This window comes from Rhinopithecus bieti, unplaced genomic scaffold (assembly GCF_001698545.2).
Source record: "Rhinopithecus bieti isolate Rb0 unplaced genomic scaffold, ASM169854v2 scaffold_7673, whole genome shotgun sequence".
In the NCBI taxonomy this organism is placed as follows: Eukaryota; Metazoa; Chordata; class Mammalia; order Primates; family Cercopithecidae; genus Rhinopithecus; species Rhinopithecus bieti.
The window spans coordinates 1,397,327-1,407,759 of NW_016806375.1; the positions used below are offsets into that span (position 1 = coordinate 1,397,327).

General features: G+C 46.9%; 1 pseudogene; it reads left to right on the plus strand.

Annotated features, from left to right (window-relative positions):
• Positions 1 to 4,699, plus strand: part of LOC108532074 (corepressor interacting with RBPJ 1 pseudogene) — a 38,218-nt pseudogene extending 33,519 nt beyond the window's left edge.
• Positions 4,700 to 10,433: the final 5,734 nt, after the last annotated feature.

Consider the following 10,433-nt stretch of genomic DNA (forward strand, 5'->3'; position numbering starts at 1 on the left):
TTTTTTTTTTTTTTTTTTTTTTTGAGACGGAGTCTCACTCTGTCACCCAGGCTAGAGTGCAGTGGCACGATCTCGTCTCGCTACAACCTCTGTCTCCCAGGTTCAAGCGATTCTCCTGCCTCAGCCTCCTGAGTAGCTGGGGTTACAGGCATGCACCACCATGCGCAACTCAGTTTTGTATTTTTAGTAGAGACAGGGTTTTGCCATTTTGGCCAGGCTGGTCTCGAACTCCTGACCTCAGATGATCCACCCGCCTCGGCCTTTCAAAGTGCTGGGATTACAAACGTGAACCACAGCCATTTTTTTTTTTTTTTTTTTTTTTTGAGATGGAGTTTTGCTCTGTCGCCCAGGCTGGAGTAGAGTGGCATAATCTCAGTTTACTGCAACTCCACCTCCCAGATTCAAGAGATTCTCCTGCCTCAGCCTCCTGAGTAGCTGGGTTTACAGGCACCCACCACCACGCCTGGCTAATTTTGTATTTTTAGTGGAGACCGGGTTTCACCATGTTGGCCAGGCTGGTCTTGAACTTCTGACCTGAGGTGATCCACCCATCTTGGCCTCCCAAAGTGCTGGGATTACAGGTATAAGCCATTGCACCAGGCCAGGCTCTCTTCTTTGACAAATAAGGTCTTCCCAGGCTCTAGATCAGAAATTGGGAAACTTTTTGCATAAAAATCCAAAAAGTATCTATTTCAGGCTTTGAGGGGTGTATGGTCTCTATCATAAGTACTCAACTCTGGCATCATTGCACAAAAGCAGCCATAAATATGCCAACAAATATGCTTCAGTAAAACATTGTTTATAAAAATAGGCAGGCAGCAGGCCGGGCGCGGTGGCTCACACCTTTAATCCCAGCACTTTGGGAGGCTGAGGCGGGCAGATCATGAGGTTAGGAGTTCGAGACCAGCCTGGCCAAAATGGTGAAACCCCATCTCTACCAAAAATACAAACAAAAAAATTAGCTGGGTGTGGTGGCGGGTACCTGTAATCCCAGCTACTTCAGAGGCTGAGGTAGGAGAATCGCTTGAACCTGGGAGGCAGAGGTTGCAGTGAACTGAGATCATGCCACCACACTCCAGCTCAGGCAACAGTGCAAGATTCTGTCTCAAAAAAAAAAAAGAAAGAAAGAAAGAAAAAAAAGGCAGCAGCAATTCCACTCCTAGGTAAATGCCCAAGAAAAATGACAGCATAGTTCACACAAATACTGGTACCTGAATGTTCACAGCAGCACTAACCATAATAGCCAAAAGGAGGAAACAAACTAAATGTCAATCAATGGATAAATGGATACATAAAATGGAATATTATTCGGCCATGAAAAGGAGTGAAGTGCTGATATTGCTACAACATGGATGAATCTTGAAAGCATGCTGAGAAAAAAAAACAGTTACAGACGATCACTTATAATATGACTCTGTTCATATGAAATGTCCAGGATTGGCAGATCTGTAGAAACAGAAAGTAGATTAGTGGTTGCCTAGGGCTGGGGAGGATAGGGAATGGGGGTTAGCTAAGAGGTATAGAGTTTCTTTCTGAAATGATGAAAATGTTCTACAATTGACTTTGGTGATGGTTGCATGTATCTAAGAATATACTAAAAATCATTGAACTGTATACTTCAAGTGATGAATTATATGGTATGTGCATTACATTTAATAAAACTGTTGTTTTTTTAAGTAAGGCAGCCAGTTGGATGGGGCCCATGTGCTGTAGTTTGCTGGCCACTGCTCTACATTAAACATGCAGTATGTTAGAATATCTTACATTATTTTGTATTATTTTAATTCTTACATTTACATTTTTGATCTAGCTGAAATTTTGGATTTTTTTTTGACATTTTAATGATTCATGGTAGACAAGCTTTATTTTTTTTTCCAAGTTTTTTTTTTTTTTTAATACTTTAAGTTCTAGGGTACATGTACACAACGTGCAGGTTTGATACATATGTACACATGTGCCATGTTGGTGTGCTGTGCCCGTTAGTTCGTCATTTACATTAGGTATATCTCCTAATGCTATCCTTCCCCCATCCCCCCACCCGATTTTGTGGTTTAAGATGAGGATTCATTTTATTTATTCCAGAGGGTTACATTATCAGGCCAGCACCATTTGTGAAATAAACTATCCTTTTCCCACTGTGATGAGATACTTCTTTTGTCAAATGCTAACATCTATATCCTGAGATCTAATTCTGTATCATTTATCCTGTTCCACAGATCTACTTGTCTATGCCTTTCTAATATCACAATGATCTGATTTTAGTGACTTCATTGCATGTTCTGGTTTCTGTAAAGGAAGTCCCCCCTCATGTTCCTTTCTTTCACACTTGACTTGCAGCCAGTGAGCTTATCAAAATGGATATCACTCTCTGCTTAAAAGCCTTTAATGGATTCCCATTGCTCTAACAATTATGGCCCAAATTCTAATGGACCCGTGAGCCCTGCCTTCTTGGACCTGCTCAGCTCTCCAGCTTCTCTGGGCTGAGCACGCCTCACCTGGTACTCTGTACTGCAGCCACGCTGATGTTTCTCAAGTGCTCCTGCTCCCTCCAGCCCCAGGACCTTTGCATAGTCTGCTTCCTCTGCCTGGGATGCTTTTACTTTCCCTTTGTCAAGTTAACCTCCCCTCTCTCTTCAACATCAGCTTGATCATCATTCCTGGGGGATGATGGCTATGCTGACCTCCGTGAGCAGAACAATTCTCTGTCCCTACATTGGGAACCAATGCATTGCATTTACTGCACTTACATTTATCTGTATAATATTTTGACTACTGCCTGCCTCCTTCAACTCCCCATTGCCGTCCCAGTAATTAGCACTGTGTCCCACCCATGGTAGGTACTCCAAGAAATTTGAAGGAGTGAATAAGCAGGTAGAGACTGAATTCAGGCACCTGTCTGTCTGTTCCCAAATCCATTCTCTTCCCTTCATTGTGCTGTGCACTGCTCTGGAGCAAGCCCTGCATGGGACCTTTGAAGACCTGGGTTCTAGGCTCAGCTCTGCCTCTAATTGAGGCAGTTCCCTAAATCTGGTCATGAAGTGCCTCTAGTGAGCCTCACAAACACCCTGGGAGGCAGTTGGTGAAGGGATACATTTCCCTCTGATTTCACAGTTGAGGAATCAGAAAGAGGCTAAGGATGAAGTGACTTGCTGGAGGTCACACAGTCAGTCAGAGTCAGAGCTCAGAGCCCTGCCCTCCAGGCCCCTACATCAGTGCTCATCTCGAAAGAACCCATTCCCTGGTTGGGTTTCCCCATTTATGAGACGGTGAAGAGGGGTCTGGATGGTGTCAATGGTGTTTCACAAACCCCAGGCACCCTAGGCTTTGCCATACCTGAGTTCCATCTATATTATAGTTACTTAAAAATTTTATTTAAAGGCCTCCTAGGGGAAAAAAAAAACATTTATTACCTTTACTTTTAATTTATGTTTTGAAAAGAGACTTCTAAAATGAGGAAAACTTGTATTACCTCTGTCATTCTATTGTAACCACCTCTGGTCAATTGCGTTTTATCTAAGACATATTTGTATTAGTCTGTTCTCACACTGCTATAAAGAACTGCCCAAGACTGGGTAATTTATTTTTTTAAAAAAGAAGTTTAATTGAGTCATAGTTCCACATGGCTGGGGAGGCCTCAGGAAATCTACAATCATGGAGGAAGGGAAAGCAGACACCTTCTTCACAAGGCAGCAGGAGAGAGAAGAGTGAGCAAGAGCAGGGAAAACTGCCTTATGAAACCATTGGATCTCTTGAGAATTCACTCACTATCAACAGAGCAGCATGGGGGAACCGCCTCCTTAATCCAATCACTTCCTACTAGGTCTCTCCTTAAACACCTGGGGATTACAATTCAAGATGAGATTTGGGTGGGGACACAGAGCCAAACCATATCAACATTTGAGTACATTTGTACCTCTTAGAGTTAGAATGGTTCACCTGGGAGCTATTTCAGATTCTCTCAAGTTTCTGTGTTTGGAAACCCTGATCTGGGGCTGGTTGAGGTTGGGCACCCCTCCATGAAGCTGTCATTGGTTCAGTCAACAAATATCTGTTTAAAACCATGATGTGCAAAGTACCAGGCCAAACCCTTCCACATCACAGTGGGGCAGGAGGGGGTCAGGCCTGTGATCATCTCAAGAAGGTGTTGGGGGCTAAATGTCTGACTATGTGTCTATGTCAGAGTATGCCTGTCTGTTGAGTGTGTCAAGGTTGATGTCTGTGTGTCTGTCTGTGTGAGAGTTTATGTGACTGTGTGAACACACCGGCATACAGGCCTTTTCCCCTGGGCTCCCACCACAGTTCTTCCTTCCCAGCCCAGTGCGGGGTCAGTCCATGTGACAGCCCCAGACTGGGGCCTGCTTTCTCTCAGGGCCAGAGCTGTTGAGTGAGAGAGACAAGGCGGGCCACCAAGGTGGGCACCTCAGCCCCATCAGATCTCCTGGAGGTCATCGAGCAAAGGGGGCCCTCAGGAGTCCTCAGTGGGACTAAGCCACCCTGGGACCTAGAGTTCTGGAATGTTCCTGATCTTTCTCAGTCTACCAATGGGGAAATGGACTTTGAAGGGGGAGGACTTGCCAGAGACATTGAATGTGCAAGTGGCAGGGACAGGCTCAAGATTGTCATCGACCCCTCTGCAGCTTCTCCACAGGTTTCCAGGAAGCAGCCATGCACTGTCTGCTGCAAAGGCAATTTGACATGAGGAGAAAACAAGAACTTTAAAATAATACAAGTAAAAGCTAATGTGGGCCGGGCACGATGGCTCACGCCTGTACTCCAGCACTTTGGGAGGCCAAGGTAGGCGGATCACCTGAGTTTGAGACCAGCTTGGCCAACATGGTGAAACCCTGTCTCTACTAAAAATACAAAAATGAGCCGGTCACGGAAGTGTGCACCTGTAATTCCCAGCTACTTGGAAAGCCGAGGCAGGAGAATTGCTTAAACCCGGGAGACAGAGGTTGCAGTGAGCTGAGATTGCGCCACTGTACTCCAGCCTGAGTGACAGAGTGAGTCCATCTCAAAAAAAAAAAAAAAAAAGCTAATGTGCACAGAGCACTCTGATGTTAGGCACTGTTTTAAGCACTTTAAATATATTAACACATTCAGTCCTCAGATAACGATGAGGTAGATGTGCATATTATCATCTCATTTTCCAGATAAAGAAAAAGCGCAGCACAGAGAGGTTAACTAACTTGACCAGGATCACACAGCTGGTAAGCTGCCATCATGATCAACATTCTGCCTCAACATTAGGCAAAGAAACGCCAGAGGCCTGTGGATAGAAAGACACCTTTCTTCAGCAGGGAGCGGTGGTTCATGCCTGTAATCCCAGCACTTTGGGAGGCTGAGGCAGGCGGATCACTAGGTCAAGAGATCAAGACCATCCGGAACAACATGGTGAAACCCTGTCTCTACTAAAAATACAAAAATTAGCTGGGCTACTGAAGCTCTTTTCAGTAGGAACTTTCTCCTCCAGAGAGCATGCACATTTTGAGTTTATCTGTCCTCAGACTGACCCTTTGCTCATTATAATAGTAAAAAACACACCCCTGGGCGGAGATTTAAGATGCTAACGAGCTGTACATGCTACGTATGGAAACATATGTATGGCCGCCGTGCATGTGCACCCAGAGGACCACCCAGAACACGCTTACTACAATAGTAACACCTCTTCCTACCTCCTTATGAATAATCATGGAAGATTCTTATAAAGGGAGCTTCCCTAGTGCTGGTCTTGGCTGTCTCATCCTCATGAGCAGCCCACCCTGACCTTTCAAAATATTCTTGTTTTTTTTCTTCTTTCTTTTCTGAGACAGAGAAGAAAACCAGTGCGGCAAGGGAAGAGGGGTTGGGAGCTGGGGTCCCAGCGACAGGCAGGGGCAAGGTCGCACTTTATGTCCAAGGCCATTTTTAAGGAATCTGCTTTTTTTTTGTTGTTTAGACGGAGTCTTGCTCTGTCGCCCAGGCTGCAGTGCAGTGGCATGATCATGGCTCACTGCAACCTCCACCTCCCGGATTTAAGTGATTCTCCTGCCTCAGCCTTCTGAATAGCTGGGATTACAGGCACATGCCATCACATCCGGCTAATTTTTGTATTTTTAGTAGAGATGGGGTTTCACTATGTTGGCCAGGCTGGTCTCGACCTCCTGATCTCAAGTGATCCACCTGCAAAATATCTTTTTATTTTTCGATAAATTACTCTATGATTCACCTACTTTACTGGGTGTCACTTGTTTAAATTTTTCTAAAATAAGAAGACAAGAACCGAGGTCTTATACAAGCCATCAACATAAGGGCACACAGTTAGTAAGGGGTCAAACCAGCACTTGAAGCCAGGCCCACATGCTCTGAAACCTGTGATCTTATCCGCTCAGCTCTCCTTCCTCAGTTATCTCTGCATCTGAAAACCATGTGTGAGAAAGACACGGCACAAACACTGTCCCATTTTATAGAGAAGAAAGGGAGGCAGCCTGCCTGAGAGTACATGGCTGGTGAACACAGAGCCTGTGCTCAGAAACTCAGGTCCACCTGATTCCCTGGCCAGTGCCTCTTTTCTTTGTTCCTTCAGGAATGTTCCAGAAAAGGCTCCAGTTCTATGGTTTTCTATGGTCAGCAATGCACTGCTGCCAGGGCTTCTTTCCGAGCAAGGTCTTATTTCTTATTTTACTGGAGCTTCCCACAAGCCTCTGAAGGTCAGAACGTGCTCCATTTCACAGAGGAGTAATCAGAGGTCCAGAGAGGGGAAGAGACTTACCCAAGCCTTGGGCCAGCGTTCCTGTCTCTAAGTCCAGGGAGAGAGGCCCAGGGCAGGGTATCCTGCAGGGACAGGCTCCAGCTAGCCAGGCTCTCTCTTCTCTGGGTGAGGTCATCGCCTTATCAGCTAATTGCCACCCTGAGGCCTAATCCTGCACTCAGCTGGAACCTTCGGGAATGGTTTCTCAGAGATGAGATGGGAGCTGTTATTGTCCAGATGAGAGGGCTGGGGGGCGAGCAGAGGGAGGGGACAACTTTACACTCATAATTCCCCTTGCAGCAGTTCGCTTTCTCAAAAACCTCCGGAGACAGAGACATTTCTGGGGCCTTTACGGGCAGAACTGAAGGTTTCTGCTGCTTTTCTGCCCAGTTGGCTGAGATGCCTGCCTTGTTAACAGAAACAGCATCAGGACAAGACAGCTTCCTATAAATAGACAAAGCCGGGGTGAAATAAATGCAGGTGGGAGCTGTTTTCCTCTGACACAGAGGAGTTGGTCACTGATGATGGAGATAAAATTTGAGGAAAAGAGCTTGGGAAATGTTAGCGTGGGGTCACCTTGGCTAGCTGGGAGACCCCCTAAAGGACTGGGCATTGGTGGGACATTAATGGGGCCAACACACAGCTGTTGTTCAGAGGAGCGACTGAGAGTCAGAAGGGATGATGACAGTCAGGTGACAAAGATCGAATGCCACGGATTGAGGGTGGTCAATATGCCAGGCGCCATGTGCTTTATAAGCAGAGAACAGCTGCCGAGCCCGCTGTGCAGTTGAGTGTTGGAGTCGCACAGACTTGCCTGGCCCTGCTGAGCTGGTTACTTTCCCTTTCTGATACCAGTTCCATCTCTGCTGTGATGGGGATGAGAATCATAGCTCCTACCTTGAAGAACTGTGAGGATTAAATGAAAAGAGACAGAGAAAGTGCTTAGCACAGGACTGGCACACAGTGAGCACTTAAAATACGAGCCATTATTCTCACTCAGTGTAAGGTGCTGCGCTATATGCTGGGCTTACAGCGGGGCACAAGCCACACCCAATCCCTGACTTCTTAGTGCTGGCAGTGGAGCCTGGAAGACCTGGGGAAGAGGCTGATGTGATGGGAGAGGAAAATCATACCAGTGAGATGCAAGATGTAGGATGAAAAAAGACATGTCCCCACTCCCCAGATATAGTCACTTAGAACCAAGAAAGGTGTGTTTTGGCTCTGAATGTTACCAAAACCAGGATGGCACCCAGTATGTCACTCTATTTGTTTTATTTAACCCTCAGAACAATTCTGCACTATTCCTACTGATAAATGAAGAAACCGAGGCTCAGGGAGGTGAAATGACATGTGTAAGGCCACATAGCTTAAGCACAGCAGAGCCAGGATGGCCTGATACCTTCCTCTTATCCACTGCACACTACAGCTTGACTTGGCTGCTGGCTGGATGTGTGATCTTGGGCAAGTCACATCTCCTTTTGCCAGCCTCAGTTTCCCACCAGTCAGGGTAGAATGTGAGGGTCACAAAGTCATGGATATAAGAGTACTTTGGATGTCACAAGATGCTGTCTGTGGCTGAAAATTATTAGCACGCATGGAGCAGAAAGCACCAAAGGGCCCCTTATCTGCGATGACCACTCCATGGCCCTCTTCCCCGGTAGGATCTTCTCCAAGTCAGGATGCTGGGTCACCCTAGACCTCCCTTACACCTGCCCTGCAGGAAGGAGAAGCAGATGGAAGCTTTTAAATAGCAGTATGGCTACCACCTCTCTGTGACAAAAGTGGTTTTGGCCCATTTTACAGATGAAGAAAATGAGACATCATCAGAGGACAGTTTGTGGCCACAGGGGAACTCGAGAGCCGATCTCAGTCCCCGGACGCCCTGTGCTGCATTACTGGGGGCGCCACCCCTGATAAGCAAGCCGTAGGCCAGCAGCACCGGAAGAGTGGGGGGCCACAGTACTGCTTAGCTCTGGGAGTTGGGTGGAGGAAGATAGGTCGCTCCAAGCCTTCCAGCTCCCTCCTCCCACATCCCCTTTGTAGGGGTAGAGCTAGCGCTGAGGCGTCAGCCCGTCCCCCATCATGCACACCCCTAGGCCCTTTCATACTTCATTCTCATCTGCTTCTGAGATTTTAATCCTTTCTTATGGGACAGAGGAGGAGTCTGGGGCCAGGATGGGCTCAAGATGGAGACAGATGGGGTGGGGGGTTGGGTGATGGATGAAGCAGGACTATAATCTAGCCAACCTGATATCCTCACTTTTTTTTTTTTTTTTTTTTTTTTTTTTTTTTTTTTGAGATGGAGTCTTGCTCTGTCGCCCAGGATGGAGTGCAGTGGCGCCATCTCGGCTCACTGCAACCTCCACCTTCTGGGTTCAAGTAATTCTCTGCCTCAGCGCCTGCCACCACGCCCGGCTAATTTTTTGTATTTTTAGTAGAGGTGGGGTTTCAACATCTTTGCCAGGCTGGTCTTGAACTCTTGACCTCGGAGATCCGCCCGCCTCGGCCTCCTAAAAGTGCTGGGATTATAGGCGTGAGCCACCGCGCCCGGCTATCCTCACTTTTTTAAACTGTTGAAACGACTGAGACCCAGAAAGGTGCTAAGTCTTACAGTACCTCAGGGGCAAGACCAGCCCCAAGCTGTTTCCTGAGCTCCAAGTCCGACAACCCTCCTCCGCTTTGTGCTGTGACCTACAAATGTCAAGTCTTGGCCATAGGCAGGCAGGAGGCAAATAAATGCGAGCGAATGATTGAATGCTGGGAGCTGCTCTGGAGGGAGTAGGTGGATGGGTTGCTGATTCCCCTACGGCAGCCCGTAGACGGGACTTAGACCCTCTCAAACCAACTCTTCTTCCCATGGAATTAGTTCACCTGGAATTCTCCTTTTCCCCAGAGAATTGTGCGCCACCTAGAGGACACCGGGAGCTCAGCGCCCTCGTCCCTTGGGGAAAGTGCAGACCCCACAACTTCTGAAAAACCCCTAACCCCTTCTAGCCTCTTCCCTGATGTCGGGAGGGTTCTGGCCAGGATCAGCTGCAGTGAAAATCTAGCAAAGGAGGACAACCTTGCAGCAGAAAGGACTTAAAGTAGTATATGCCACATCATTTCCCACCTCAGGATTTTCTACTCAGAGGCCATTTCACATTTCCTTCCCCACCTTTCTTGGTTTCCTTACCTTGAAACAACGCAGACAGAAGAAATGACTGGTCCTAATCATCAAACAAAACCCAGTTAAGGCCCCATTCTTCAAGCTAGTTGGCCAGTGAGCTCCATAATGTCAAGATCATAAAATTCAGAGAAAGTTTGAGGAATTGTTTTAAGGAACCCAAGGAATGTGGCAGCTAAGCACAGCACTTGTTCTAACCCAGTGAGAATCTTTTAGGGGGGCTGAGGATTCAATGGTAGGAATGTGTCGATAGTAATTTCCTGATGGTGATGGCTGTGCTATGGTTTGTAAGAGATTGTCCTTGTTTGTTGGAAATAAACACAAAGATGTTCAGGTGAGTTGGGGCATCATATCTACAATTTATTCTCAAAGCATTTGGGGAAAATCACTTCTTTTTTTTTTTTTTTTTTTTGAGACGGAGTCTCGCTCTGTCGTCCAGGCTGGAGTGCAGTGGCCGGATCTCAGCTCACTGCAAGCTCCGCCTCCCGGGTTTATGCCATTCTCCTGCCTCAGCCTCCCGAGTAGCTGGGACTACAG